The sequence below is a fragment of the Panthera leo genome, chromosome B1 (genome assembly GCF_018350215.1).
Source record: "Panthera leo isolate Ple1 chromosome B1, P.leo_Ple1_pat1.1, whole genome shotgun sequence".
Taxonomy (NCBI): domain Eukaryota; kingdom Metazoa; phylum Chordata; class Mammalia; order Carnivora; family Felidae; genus Panthera; species Panthera leo.
The window spans coordinates 37,210,627-37,224,668 of NC_056682.1; positions in this window are offsets into that span (position 1 = coordinate 37,210,627).

Below are 14,042 nucleotides of genomic sequence, written 5' to 3' on the forward strand. Positions count from 1 at the left end.
CTCTGTTTTTTTATATTATTTTTGTTTCCCTTCCCTTATGTTCATCTGTTCTGTGTCTTAAAGTCCTCACTGAGTGAAGTCATATGATATTTGTCTTTCTCTGACTGACTAATTTCGCTTAACATAATACCCTCCAGTTCCATCCACGTAGTTGCGAATGGCAAGATTTCATTGATTGCTGAGTAATACTCCATTGTGTGTGTGTGTGTATATATATATATATATATATATATATATATGCATATACAATGTATATATATATGTATATATGTGTATATATATGTATGTATATGTATATATGTGTATATGTATATGTATGTATATGTATATGTATGTGTATATATATGTATATATATACACATACATATACCTCCTTTTCTTTATCCATTCATCCATCGATGGACATTGGGGCTCTTTCCATACTTTGGATATTGTTGATGGTGCTGCTATAAACATGGGGGTGCATATGTCCCTTTGAAAGAGCACACCTGTATCCCTTGGATAAATGCTTAGTAGTGCAATTGCTGGGTCATAGGGTAGTTCTATTTTCAGTTTTTTGAGGAACCTCCATACTGTTTTCCAGAGTGGCTGCACTAGCTTGCATTCCCACCAACAATGCAGCAGAGATCCTCTTTCTCTGCATCCTCACCAACATCTGTTGTTGCCTGAGTTGTTAACGTTAGCCATTGTGACAGGTGTAAGGTAGTATCTCATGGTGGTTTTGATTTGTATTTCCCTGATGATGAGTGATGTTGAGCATTTTTTTCATATGTCGGTTGGCCATCTGGATGTCTTCTTTGGAGAAGTGTCTATTCATGTCTTTTGCCCATTTCTTCACTGGATTCTTTGTTTTTCAGGTGTTGAGTTTGATAAGTTCTTTGTAGATTTTGGATACTAACCCTTCATCTGACATGTCATTTGCAAATATCTTCTCCCATTTCGTCAGTTGCCTTTTAGTTTTGCTGAGTGTTTCCTTCGCTGTGCAGCAGCTTTTTATTTTGATGAGGTCCCAGTAGTTCATTTTTGCTTTTGTTTCCCTTGCCTCTGGAGACGTGTTGAGTAAGAAGTTGCTGCGGCCAAGATCAAAGAGGTTTTTGCCTGCTTTCTCCTCGAGGATTGTGATGGCTTCCTGTGTTACATTGAGGTCTTTCATCCATTTTGAGTTTATTTTTGTGTATGGTGTAAGAAAGTGGTCCAGGTTCCTTCTTCTGCATGTCGCTGTCCAGTTTTCCCAGCACCACTTGCCGAAGAGACTGTTTTTATTCCATTGGATATTCTTTCCTGCTTTGTCAAAGATTAGTTGGCCGTAGGTTTGTGGGTCCATTTCTGGGTTCTCTGTTCTGTTCCATTGATCTGAGTGCCTGTTCTTGTGCCAGTACCATAGTGTCTCGATGGTTACAGCTTTGTGGTGTAGCTTGAAGTCTGGGATTGTGATGCCTCCTGCTTTGGTTTTCTTTTTCAGAATTGCTTTGGCTCTTTGGGATCTTTTCTGGTTCCTTACAAATTTTAGGATTATTTGTTCTAGCTCTGTGAAGATGCTCGTGTTATTTTGATAGGGATTGCATTGAAAATGTAGATTGCTTTGGGTAGTATCGACATTTCAACAATATTTGTTCTTCCTATCCAGGAGCATGGAGTCTTTTTCCATTTTTTTGTGTCTTCTTCAATTTCTTTCATCTGCTTTCCATAGTTTTCAGTGTATAGATTTTTCACCTCTTTGGTTAGATTTATTCCTAGGTATTTTATGGTTTTTTTGTGCAACTGTAAATGGGATTGATTCCTTGATTTCTCTTTCTGTCGCTTCATTGTTGGTGTATAGGAATGCAACCGATTTCTGTGCATTGATTTTGTGTCCTGCAAATTTGCTGAATTCATGAATCAATTCTAGCAGTTTTTTGGTGGGATCTTTTGGGTTTTCCATGTAGAGTATCACGTCATCTGCAAACAGTGAACATTTGACCTCCTCCTGGCTGATTTGGATGCGTTTTATTTCTTTGTGTTTTCTGATTGCAGAGGCTAAGACTTCCAATACTATGTTGAATAACAGTGGTGAGAGTGGACATCCCTGTCATGTTCCTGACCTTAGGGGGAAAGCTCTCAGTTTTTCCCCATTGAGGATGATATTAGCGTTGGGTCATTCATATAATGCTTTTATGATCTCGAGGTATGCTCCTTCTGTCCCTACTTTCTTGAAGGTTTTTATCAAGAAAGGATGCTGTATTTTGTCAAATGCTTTCTCTGCATCTATTGAGAGGATCATATGGTTCTTGTCCTTACTTTTATTGATGTGATGAATCACGTTAATTGTTTTGCGGATATTGAACCAGCCCTGCATCCCAGGTATAAATCCCACTTGGTCATGGTGAATGAATAAATTTTTTAATGTATTGTTGGATCCGGTTGGCTAATGTCTCATTGAGGATTCTTGCATGCATGTTCATCAGGGAAATTGGTCTATAGTTCTCCTTTTTAGTGGGGTCTCTGTCTGGTTTTGGAATCAAGGTAATGCTGGCTTCACAGAAAGAGTTTGGAACTTTTCCTTCCATTTCTATTTTTTTTGGAACAGCTTCAAGACAATAGGTGTTAACTCTTCCTTAAATGTTTGGTAGAATTCCCCTGGAAAACCATCTGGCCCTGGACTCTTGTTTTTTTGGGAGATTTTGGATTACTAATTCAATTTCCTTACTGGTTATGGGTCTGTTCAAATGTCCTATTTCTTCCTGTTTCAGTCTTGGTAGTGTATATGTTTCTGGAATTTGTCCATTTCTTCCAGATTGCCCATTTTATTGGCATATAACTGCTGATAATATTCTCTTATTATTGTTTTTATTTCTGCTGTGCTGGTTGTGATCTCTCCTCTCATTCTTGATTTTATGTGTTTGAGCTTTTCCTTTTCCTTTTTGATCAAACTGGCTAGTGGTTTATCAATTTTGTTAATTCTTTCAAAGAACCAGCTTCTGGTTTCATTGATCTGTTCTACTGGTTTTGTTGTTGTTGTTGTTGCTGCTGTTGCTGTTGTTTTGGTTTAGATAGCATTAATTTCTTCTCTAATCTTTATTATTTCCTGTCTTCTTCTGGTTTTGGGTTTTATTTGCTGTTCTTTTTCCAGCTCCTTAAGGCGTAAGGTTAGGTTGTGTATCTGAGATTGGGATTGCATTGGATATGTAGATTGCTTTACATTTTAACAGTATTTATTCCTCTGATCCATGAGCATGGGATGTTTTTTCATTTCTTTGTGTCTTCAATTTCCTTCATAAGTTTTCTATAGTTTTCAGCATACAAATCTTTTACATCTTTGGTTAGGTTTATTCCTAGGTATTTTATGGTTCTTGGTGCAGTTGTAAATGGGATCAACTTCTTGATTTCTCTTTCTGTTGCTTCATTATTGGTGTATAGAAATGCAACCGATTTCTGTACATTGATTTTTTGTGCCCTGCGACGTTGCTGAATTCATGTATCAGCTCTAGCAGCCTTTTGGTGGAGTCTTTCAGGTTTTCCATGTAGAGTATCATGTCATCTGCTAAAAGTGAAAGTTTGACTTCTTCTTTGTCAATTTTGAGGCCTTTTATTTCATTTTGTTGTCTGACTGCTGATGCTAGGACTTCCAACACTATGTTAAACAACAGTGGTGCAAGTGGACACCTGTGTTGTGTTCCTGATCTCAGGGGGAAAGCTCTCAGTTTTTCCCCATTGAGGATAATATTAGCTGTGGGATTTTCATATATGGCTTTTATGATGTTTAGGTATGTTCCTTCCATCCCAACTTTCTTGAGAGTTTTTATTAAGAAGGATGCTGTATTTTGTCAAATGCTTTTTCTGCATCTATTGACAGGATCATATGGTTTTTATCTTTTCTTCTATTAATATGATATATCACATTGATTGATTTGCAAATATTGAACCAGCCCTGCAGCCAAGGAATCAATCCCACTTGATCATGGTGAATAATTCTTCTTACATGCTGCTGAATTCGATGTGCTAGTATCTTGTTGAGAATTTTTGCATCCATGTTCATCAGGGATATTGCCCTGTAATTCTCCTTTTTTGTGGGGTCTCTGTCTGGTTTGGGAATCAAGGTAATGCTGGCTTCATAGAATGAGTCCGGAAGCTTTCCTTCCATTTCTATTCTTTGGAGAAGCTTGAGAAGGATAGGTATTAACTCTGCTTTAAATGTCTAGTAGAATTCCCCTGGGAAGCCATCTAGCCCAGGGCTTTTATTTCTTGGGAGATTTTTGACAACTGATTCAATTTCTTCACTAGTTATGGGTCTGTTCAAATTTTCTATTTCTTCCTGTTTGAGTTCTGGTAGTGTGTGGGTGTCTAGGAATCTGTCCATTTCTTCCACGTTGTCCAGTTTGTTGGCATATGATTTTTTATAGTATTCTCTGGTAATTGTTTTTATTGCTGAGGGATTGATTGTGCTAAGTCCAATTTCGCGATTTTATCCATTTGTGTCCTCTTTCTTTTCTTTTTGAGGAGTCTGGCTAGGGGGTTATCAATTTTGTTTATTTTTTTCAGAAAACCAGCTTTAAGTTTCATTGATCTGTTCTACTGGTTTTGTTTTTGTTTTTGGATTCTATATTGTTTACTTCTGCTCTGATCTTTATTATTTCTCTTCTTCTGTTGGCCTTGGGGTTTCTTTGTTGTTCTTCTTCTAGTTCTTTTAGGTGTGCGGTTAGAGTTTGGATTTGGGATTTTTTCTTGTTTCTTGAGATAGGCCTGGATTGCAATGTATTTTCCTCTTAGGACTGCCTTTGCTGCATCCCAAAGGGTTTGGACTGTTGTCCAATATGTTGTCCATATTTATTTCCATATATTTTTTAATACGTCTTTAATTGCCTGGTTGACCCGTTCATTCTTTCGTAGGATGGTCTTTAACCTCCATGCTTTTGGAGGTTTTCCAAACTTTTTCCTGTGGTTCATATCAAGTTTCATAGCATTGTGATGTGACAATGTGCATGGTATGATCTCAATGCTTTTATATTTATTGAGGGCTGTTTTGTGACCCAGTATGTGATCTATCTTGGAGAATGTTCCATGTGCACTCAAGAGGAATGTGTATTCTGCTACTTTTGGATGAAAAATTCTGAATATACCTGTCAGGTCCATCTGGCCCAGTGCATCATTCAGGGTCATTGTTTCTTTATTGATTTTCTGCCTAGATGATCTGTCCGTTGTTGTAAATGGAGTATTAAAGCCCCCTGCAATTACCACATTCTTATCAATAACATTGCTTATGTTTGTGATTAATTATCTTATACATTTGGGTGCTGCCAAATTGGGTGTATAAACATTTATAATTGTTAGCTCTTCTTGATGGATAGAACCTGTAAATATGATATAATGCCCTTCCTCATCTCTTGTAACAGCCTTTAGTTTAAATTCTAGTTTGTCTGATATAAGTATGGCTACTCCACTTTCTTTTGACTTCCAGTAGCATGATAGATGGTTCTCCATCCCCTCACTTTCAATCTGAAGGTGTCCTCGGGTCTAAAACTAAACAGCTCTTGTAGACAGCAAATAGATGGGTCTTGTTTTGTTGTTGTTGTTGTTGTTGTTGTTGTTGTTGTTGTGTGTGTGTGTGTGTTTTATCCATTCCAATACCCTATGTCTTCATTGGAGCATTTAGTCCATTTACATTCAGTGTTATTATTGAAAGATATGGATTTAGTGTCATTGTGTTATCTGTAGGTTTCATGCTTGTTGTGATGTCTCTGGTCCTTCATGGTCTTTGCAACATTCCATTCACAGAGTCCCCCCCCTTAGGATCTCTTGTAGTGGTGGTTTAGTGGTGATGAATTCCTTCAGTTTTTGTTTGTCTGGGAAAACCTTTACCTCTCCTTCTATTCTGAATGACAGCCTTGCTGGATAAAGGATTCTTTATTTTTCCTAGGCTGCATATTTTTCGTATTCAGCACATTGAATATTTCCTACCACTCCCTTCTGGTCTGCCAAGTTTCAGTAGATAGGTCTGCTACTACCCTCACGTGTCTACCCTTGTAGGTTAAGGGCCATTTGTCCCTCGCTGCTTTCAGAATTCTCTTTATCTTTGTATTTGGCCAGTTGCACCCTGATATGTCATGCAGAAGATCGACTCAAGTTAGGTCTGAAGGGAGTTCTCTGTCCCTCCTGGATTTCAATGTCTGTTTCCCTCCCAAGATTGGGAAAATTCTCACTATGATTTGTTCAAGTACACCTTCTGCCCCTTTCTCTCTCTTTTTCTTCTTCTCCTGGAACTCCTATGACACAGATATTATTACGTTTCATTGAATCACTTAATTCTCTATTTCTCCCCTCAGGGTCTAGAATTTTGTTATCTCTCTTTTCCCCAGCTTCATCTTTTCCCATCATTTTGTCTTCTACTTCATTTATTCTCCCCTCTGCCTCTTCGGTCCTCACTGCCACCGCCTCTAGTTTATTTTGCACCTCATTTACAACATTTTTAATTCATCATGACTAGTTTTTAGTTCCTTGATCTCTGCAGCAATAGATTCTCTGTTGTCTTCCATGCTTTTTTCAAGCCCAGAGATTAATCTTATGACTATTATTCTAAATTATTGATCATTATATTGTTTATATCTGTTGTAGCCAATTCTTTAGCTTTCATTTTTTTCCTGGAATTTCTTTTGAGGAGAATTCTGCCATTTCATCATTTTGGCTAGTTTTCTATCCCTTATGTGTTTTAAAAGCTTGTTATGTGTCCTGCACTTGTGAGCACTACTATATTAAAGGGGTCATACACTGTCCAGGGTCTGGCCCCTCAGGGGGTATTTTTTGGAGTGCATTACTTGCTGTCTGTTGTTGTGACTCTGGTTGCTTTGTCTCCCTACTCATAGTGATGTTTTGGCCCCTCCATCCGGTGTGGTTTGATTTGTTTGTTGAAGTGGCCCCAGAAAAAAAAGAAAACTAAACTAAACTAAACAAAAACAGCAACAACAGCAAAATAAAAAACAACGGGGTGGGGGCAGTGTTGGTGGAAGAGGCCTTATCCCATACAAAGGCAGGGAAAAAGAAAAGAAAAGAAAATTGACCAGGCAGAGAAACTCTATGGTCTCTCTCTCTCTCTCTCTCTCTCTCTGAAGAGAGAGAGAGAGAGAGAGAGAGGAAAGATAGAAGGAGATATAGAACAGGTATAAGGAGAATAGATTAAATATGTCTGCTTAAATAAACCAACAACCAGAATAACCAGACTAGAGGAGGGAAGAAATAAGAAGGAAAAAAAAAAAAAATATATATATATATATATATATGTGTTTGTGTGTGTGTGTGTGTGTGTGTGTGTACGTGTGTGTGTGTATAATAACAATTGTCCAAGAATTAAATCAGGAAATGCAAAAACACTGGGTGCTTTGGAACTGGTGGCAGCACAGTCTGGAGGAGAGACTGTCTGGTTAGTCTGTGTCAATCCTGTTCCAGTAGATATGCAGTTACTAGGTAGGGAGGGGCATGGGTTTGTGTAAGTAGGTTTCACCTCCACTGTGGGCCTGCTATCTGTTTCCAGAAGCATGCCTTGTCAGTGATGGGGAGAAAAATAGCAATACCCCAGTCTCTCCTCCTCAGATTGGGTGTCCTAAACCACTCTGTTAAGGCAGTCCTCACAGTGCTGCGCAGGCCTAAGTGGGCTGTTTTGTTTGTTTTCGTTTTTTGTTCCACAGTCTCCTGCACCTCCCTGGGGCTCATCTGGGATTCAAACTCAGATGTCCTAAAGAGTCCTGCTCCGCATGCCCCAATTCCAGGGAAGTGCCACTCTGCCCAACCTGACGGCTTCTTCACAGTGCCGTGCAGTGGCAAAGGAGGTGGTTTGTGCCACTACCCTGACTCTAGTGACTCCCTGGTGCTTGTCCTGGATTTAAACCCCAATGTCTTAAAAGGTCTCACTCTGAGCCCTGATTCCAGGGAAGTGCCACTCTGCCCAGTGATAAATGACCTCTGGCTGGCTGGTGCAGGCAGGGTCCTTGTCCCTGGAAGGTTATGTACCTTGTTCCCACAGCACTTGAGGGCAGGGGTTGCATTCTCCCATTGCAGTGGCTCCCCTTTTCCCCAGGTGTGGAAACAAGGCAGCTGGCCCCAGTCAAGAGATAGCCATGCAGTTGGAGATTGGATCTTTCTCCATCCCCAGCCCGTGTTTTTTCCCTTGTCCAAATACAGTCATACATTTCCACAGCCTCTCTTTCTCTCCTCTTTTCCCTCCACAAAAAGGGATCCCTCCTCTTCATGCCTATGATGCCCATTTTATCTCTCCCAGTTTGCAATCACCCACCTATGGCCTGCCAGTTTGTCCCCGTGGGCCCCTGGAGATGTCTTTGTCACTCTGCAGCCCAGACTCTTGGAATTCAAAGTCCTTTGGCCTCAACACTGCTATGTTTCAGGGACGAGGGAACTTCAGGTCCCCCTACTTCTCTGCCATATTGGATCTTTAGCCTCCCAGATTCTCTTCAGATTTATGATGTAGATGCCATCACTTTTCCTTTCGTAGATGTACTATTCCATTTGAAAGTCAAGATTGGTGCCACTTAAATGGTTTCCTGCTGCAAGGAATTTGAGGACATCCTCCTTTTTTATTTGCAGAATAGAATAAAAATTTTGGCATTTGAAAGTTTCATTTTAGGCTACAATGGGAACAAGGAATAATGCCATATGGATCCCTCCCTGGATAGTGTGGAAAGGCTCAGAGCTCTGCTCTTATCTGTTCGATGGTTGCTACCCAATTCAAGAATCAGTGAAGAAAGCCAATAAGTTTTTTAAAATTTACTTAGTTGAATTTTGTTTTTTTAATGTTTAAATTTGGCCCTTTTCTATATATAATAAGTGTTGTAACTCTATCAGTGGCCCTCTCCACCCAGATATCATTGTCATGCCCATGATCATGACATATCCTAATGCTCCCAAGCAGCCATCTGTAGTAGACCAAGCATTAGAATTTGGGTCATATTTCCTGGTTTCTTTGTGTTCCCAGTTTTCTTTCAAGAGCCATTTTTTCTTGCACTTTTTCAGGAAGCATTTTAGTAAAACTTTCATTGAGTACTTAAAGTGACAGATCTTATGCTAAAAACATCACATACATTTAAGCTTCAAATTAGACATGATTATCCTTATTTTACAGAATAAAAAAGGGAGGACTAGAGAGATTGTGACATTTCCCTTGGTCACTCAGTTTGTAGATGACAAGGCTTGGACGAGTCTTCATTTTGTACTTGGAGACAGATATGTACACAGGCTTTGAGGAGACCCCAGGCCAGTGTCCCAGCTACAGGCTGCCACTTGCAAGCTGTGCTTAATTACTGTCTCTGAGTGTAAGTTTTTGAATATATAAAATCAGTGCTTTGGGGGTGTCTGGGTGGTCTAGTCAGTTGAGTGTCTGACTTCAGCTCAGGTCATGATCTCACAGTTCCTGAGTTTGAGCCCCACACCAGGCTTACTGATGTCAATGCAGAGCCTGCTTTGGATTCTCCTCCCCCTCTTGCTGCACCTCCCCCCCTTTTATCTCTTTCTTTCTCAAAAATAAAAATAAAAACATTAAAAAAACCAGTGTTTTGGCCTCTGCTCTACATGTAATATACATTTACTGGGAGGCTAAAACCTTCTGAAAGAGTCAAAGTGGTTAAAACCTGTGAAGTGTGATGCTAAAAGTCTTAACTCCTAAAACAATTGAAGGGGAAGTGGAGTCTCTATTTGTACCAAGTGGGCATGCTGTGCCACCCCCACCCAAAATCTGCTGACTCAAGATGCAGGCTTCACATCTAGAAGTGTGCTGGACTTAGTGGCAGTGGCTTAAGAAAGACCCGGGGCTCCAGGAGGCCAGCAGCCCTGGGATGGGGGGGATAATGTCTGATGTCAGGACATAACTGTAGGTACAGGCTCCACCAAGCCCAGATGCACTCATTATGCCCCTGTCTATACAAGTGCTTTTAGTTGCTGAAAGAGCCCCTGCATGCAGAGAGGCAGGTAGCAAGGCTGTGCTGACAGGAAAAACACTCACTGTCTTTCTCCTCCTCCTTTTCCAGCTTTTCAGTTAGGTCCTATTTTGTTTTGTTTATTCCCTGTTGTCCACACCCCTTTCCGTTTCCTTCAGGGTTTCATTAAAGGCCAACCATTTTCCCCAGTTAAATGGTTCTCTCTCTGAAAATTTAATCCCTAAATCAACAGCATTATGTTCAATTCACAATGACTCAACTGTTGTTGCATGGGAATTGGGATTTGAATCCTCAGCAGCACCTCCAAACTGCATGTGGCTGGGAATGAACATGAGGAAAATACCATCATCATGGGACTTCTGAAAATTAATGGGGTGAAGTTGCTAGAGCCAACTAGTCCTACACTTTGCTAGGAGTCCTGGAGTGACCTGGAGTGAGCAGCTTTTCCCCTGATGGACCCATGGGGTTTTCCAGGCTTTAGGGGATAAAAGTAAACTTTCTAGCCCCTAGACTGAAGTGTCTCAAGAGACTTCCAGAATTAGAGATGCAGACTCCAAGACTATCCCTTCCTGATTTTGGTGTATTCTGGTAAAAATTCGTTCCCACCTCCAGGCTTGCCTTAGCTTTCTCCCCCAGAAGACAACTCATCAGCATATAAAGTAATTTTGATAGAGCCCCTATAATGCTTTCTTTCTAAAAGATTTTAATACCCTTCTGAATGACATTTAATATGATAACAGTAAGTAATTTTGACATGAAGCTGTTTTCCAAGAGTTAAAGTCCTAACAGTCCTACTGATCAGGCTGACAATAGCTTTCCTGATCATTATTAAATTCCCTGTGATTAGAAAATGGGCCGGTGCTATTGATTTAAGCTCTTTGAGTTAAGTTAAGCTTTAGAGGACTTTCACAAGGCACAAAAAAGGCATTTGATATTGTATTTTACTTTCCCAATTAAAGCACTTTTCAAAGTACAAATAGCAGACAGACAGGCCTTAGGCCCAGGATCTAGGAAGAAAGGTGGGAAGCATTTGTGCAGAACAGAGCACCAGAGTTCAAGCTGCACCACTACAGACTCAGGAAGGTAACATTCAAGGGAAGGAGGCGGAACATTACCACAGGCAAGATGTTTCCAATCCCCAGATGTGCCTGAGTCAAAGACACTTTGAATGCAATCCCAAAGCTCCTATAGAGGGGGAAGTCAGCTGTCTTAGAATTCCAGTGTAATTTCAATTTCATGGGATGTTGTTCTATGGTGCCTTCATAATGTCAAGCTTTGTGTACAAATTTTGCACTAAGAAATTATCACTAAATCTCCAAAGTTTAATAATTCTGATCTAACTTTTCAAATTAATAAGTGGAGAGAATGTAGGCAATAGAGTTTCTATTATGATCTAAAACTCTGGAGAAAACAGGGATTACAAGAGGAAAATCTTGAGCAATTTCAGGGTATTAAGTACTTTATGTCTTTCTGAGGGAAGGCACTGGAGGCTTGAAGGTATGCCTGCTGTGCCTGTTTGTTGTTCAGACAATAAGCAGTTTGAGGGATTGTGTTTAGGCCCTGAGTATTCCTTCCCTTGACTCTATATCTTCTCTAATCCCCACCATCCCTAGGAAAGCCTTTCTGAGCCCAGTTACTGCTTCTCCTACTTGATGGTCCTTGTTCCCAGGGTCTTCTTTAGTTCTGTCCATGAGGAGCTCAGCATAGCTGCTAGGAACCTTGTGGCATACAGTCTGGCAGTATTTCGTTCACTTTTTTTTTTTTTTACTATGGTCCACAGTAAGAAATACATTTTTATGCCACAAACCAGCCTGTGACATATTCAAAAGTGAAACAAAAATTTCACCAAACACTACTCTAGCATGCTAGGTGCATTTTTATGTCCCAGCATACAAAATTGATGCCATGACTAGCAGGTCTCTACCTGCAAAGTGGAAACTTCTCTGTTATGATTCTTATCAAGAATCCTAAATACTCATTTGTTAATTTATCTAACAAATACTTAGAGAACACTGGGCATGTACCCATTTCTATGTTAGGTGTTGTGTTTGGATACAAGGAATACAGGAGTTTCTCACCTCAGGCAGTTCACAGACTGTTTTGAGAGACATAACTGACATGTGAGAAAATGTAAAGAACAATGACAAAGAGATTTGTGTTGAGATGCTGAATGGGTCTGTGCTGTGCATGTTTCAAGGAGAGAGGGGTGGAGAGGGGAGATGTGCACAAATGAAGTTGGGGAAAGCTGGGAAACTCCTATCATCCTTGAGGGAGGGGCTGGCAGCTCCTGGATCTCCCTGTACCCAGCAGGTACATTGTGGGCTTTGAATAATTGTTTTTTGAATGACTCTGTGGTTAGGTATTAATAGGTTTATTACTAGATCCAATCATTACTGTTTATTGAACAACTAAAGTGTGCCTGACACTGTGCTGGGAGCTTAACCTAGTTTTCACATTTAATCCTCCTAATGAGCTAGTGGAGAAGTGCTGCTATCCCTAATTTACAGGTGAGGAAATCAATCCTCAGATATGATCAGTGGCTTACCCAAGGTCAGATAGCTTAAGTAAGTAGAGGATATGAGAATTAAACCTCTACTTCTTGAATTAAAGCAGATGCTCTTTTCACTCCTTCAAAGGATAAGATGGATTAGGCAGTCTTATAGGAGGTCAATGAGGGCAGTCAGTCTAGGAAAGAAGGTGGTGTAAGCACAGTGCAGGAACAAAGGAAATTAGCAAGATAGAAGTGGAAGTTTCATTTTAGGAGAAAAACAGTAAAGGACCAGGTTAGGAAGTGATGGAAAAGGAAATAGAGCTTGAAAATAAGTTTAAATTGCTCAAAAATAATAAAAATAGAAAGAATACCATGGTGCTTGGGTGGCTTAGTTGATTGGGTGTCTGACTCTTGATTTCAGCTCAGGCCATGATCTCATGGTAGTGAGACAGAGCCCCTGTCAGGATCCATGCTGAGTGCAGAGCCTGCTTGGGACTCTCTCTCTCCCCTTTCCTCTGTCTCTTTCCCCCATTCCCACTCCCTCTCTCTCAAAATGAAGAAATGAACAATAAGGAAAGAAAAAGAACTGGGATGCCTGTGTAACTCAGTAGGTTAATCATCTGACTCGATTTTGGCTCAGGTCATGATCTCATGGTTCATGAGTTCAAGCCCTGGGTTGGGCTTTGCACTAACAGCACAGAGCCTGCTTGGGATTCTCTCTGCCCCTTCCCCACTTTCTCTCTTTCTATCTCAAAATAAATAATTAAAAAAAAAAAAGAAACAATACAAATAACAATAGTAACATTTTTGCTGACTATGCTAGGCACAATTTCAAGGTCTTTACACATTAGTAATCCAATTCTATAGTTCAAGAAATTAGACCCAGAAAAAGCTGAACTTGTCCAAAATCAAACAGAATCATGTCTGATTCTAATCCTAGGTAGGTATAAAATTGACATTGCCACTACCAGTATACTATCTTTGCTCTTCTATTTTTCCTAAATCCATTTTTTTCTTTCTTTTTTTTTTTCTTCCTGGTTACTCAGTGGGAAGCATGAGCATAGAGTACCACCAGTAGACAGGTGTTCTCAGATCCCTTCATCAGGGCTGATTGTATCACTATCTGCTAAGAACACTGGCTACTGACAATTTACAGCTGTATCTTTCACTGGGAATTTCAGCCACAAATTGCCTTCCCAAGGTTAAAATGCCCCCCACCAAGAGACAAGCTATAGCCAATGATGGGCTGATATGAGACTCCCAAGCTCAGCACCTTTGCCTCAACTGGAAAATACTGAAAGGCTACCCTAGCTCAAACCTCCCCATGGAATTGGCTGAATTCTCACCTGAAGCTGCAATTGAGGTCAATTGCTCTTCCTCCTCTTTCTTCCTCTTCTTTATTAATCTTGCCTTCCTCCATCAAAATTGGCAATGATGATGTCAAGCTTTCACTTTTTGCAGATGACATGATATTATACATGAAAAACCCTACAGACTCTACCTAAACTCTGCTAGAACTGATACATGAATTCAGCAAAGTCGCAGGATACAAAATCAATGTACAGAAATCAGTTGCATTCTTATACACTAATAATGAAGCAACAGAAGACAAATAAAGAAACTGATCCCATTCACAA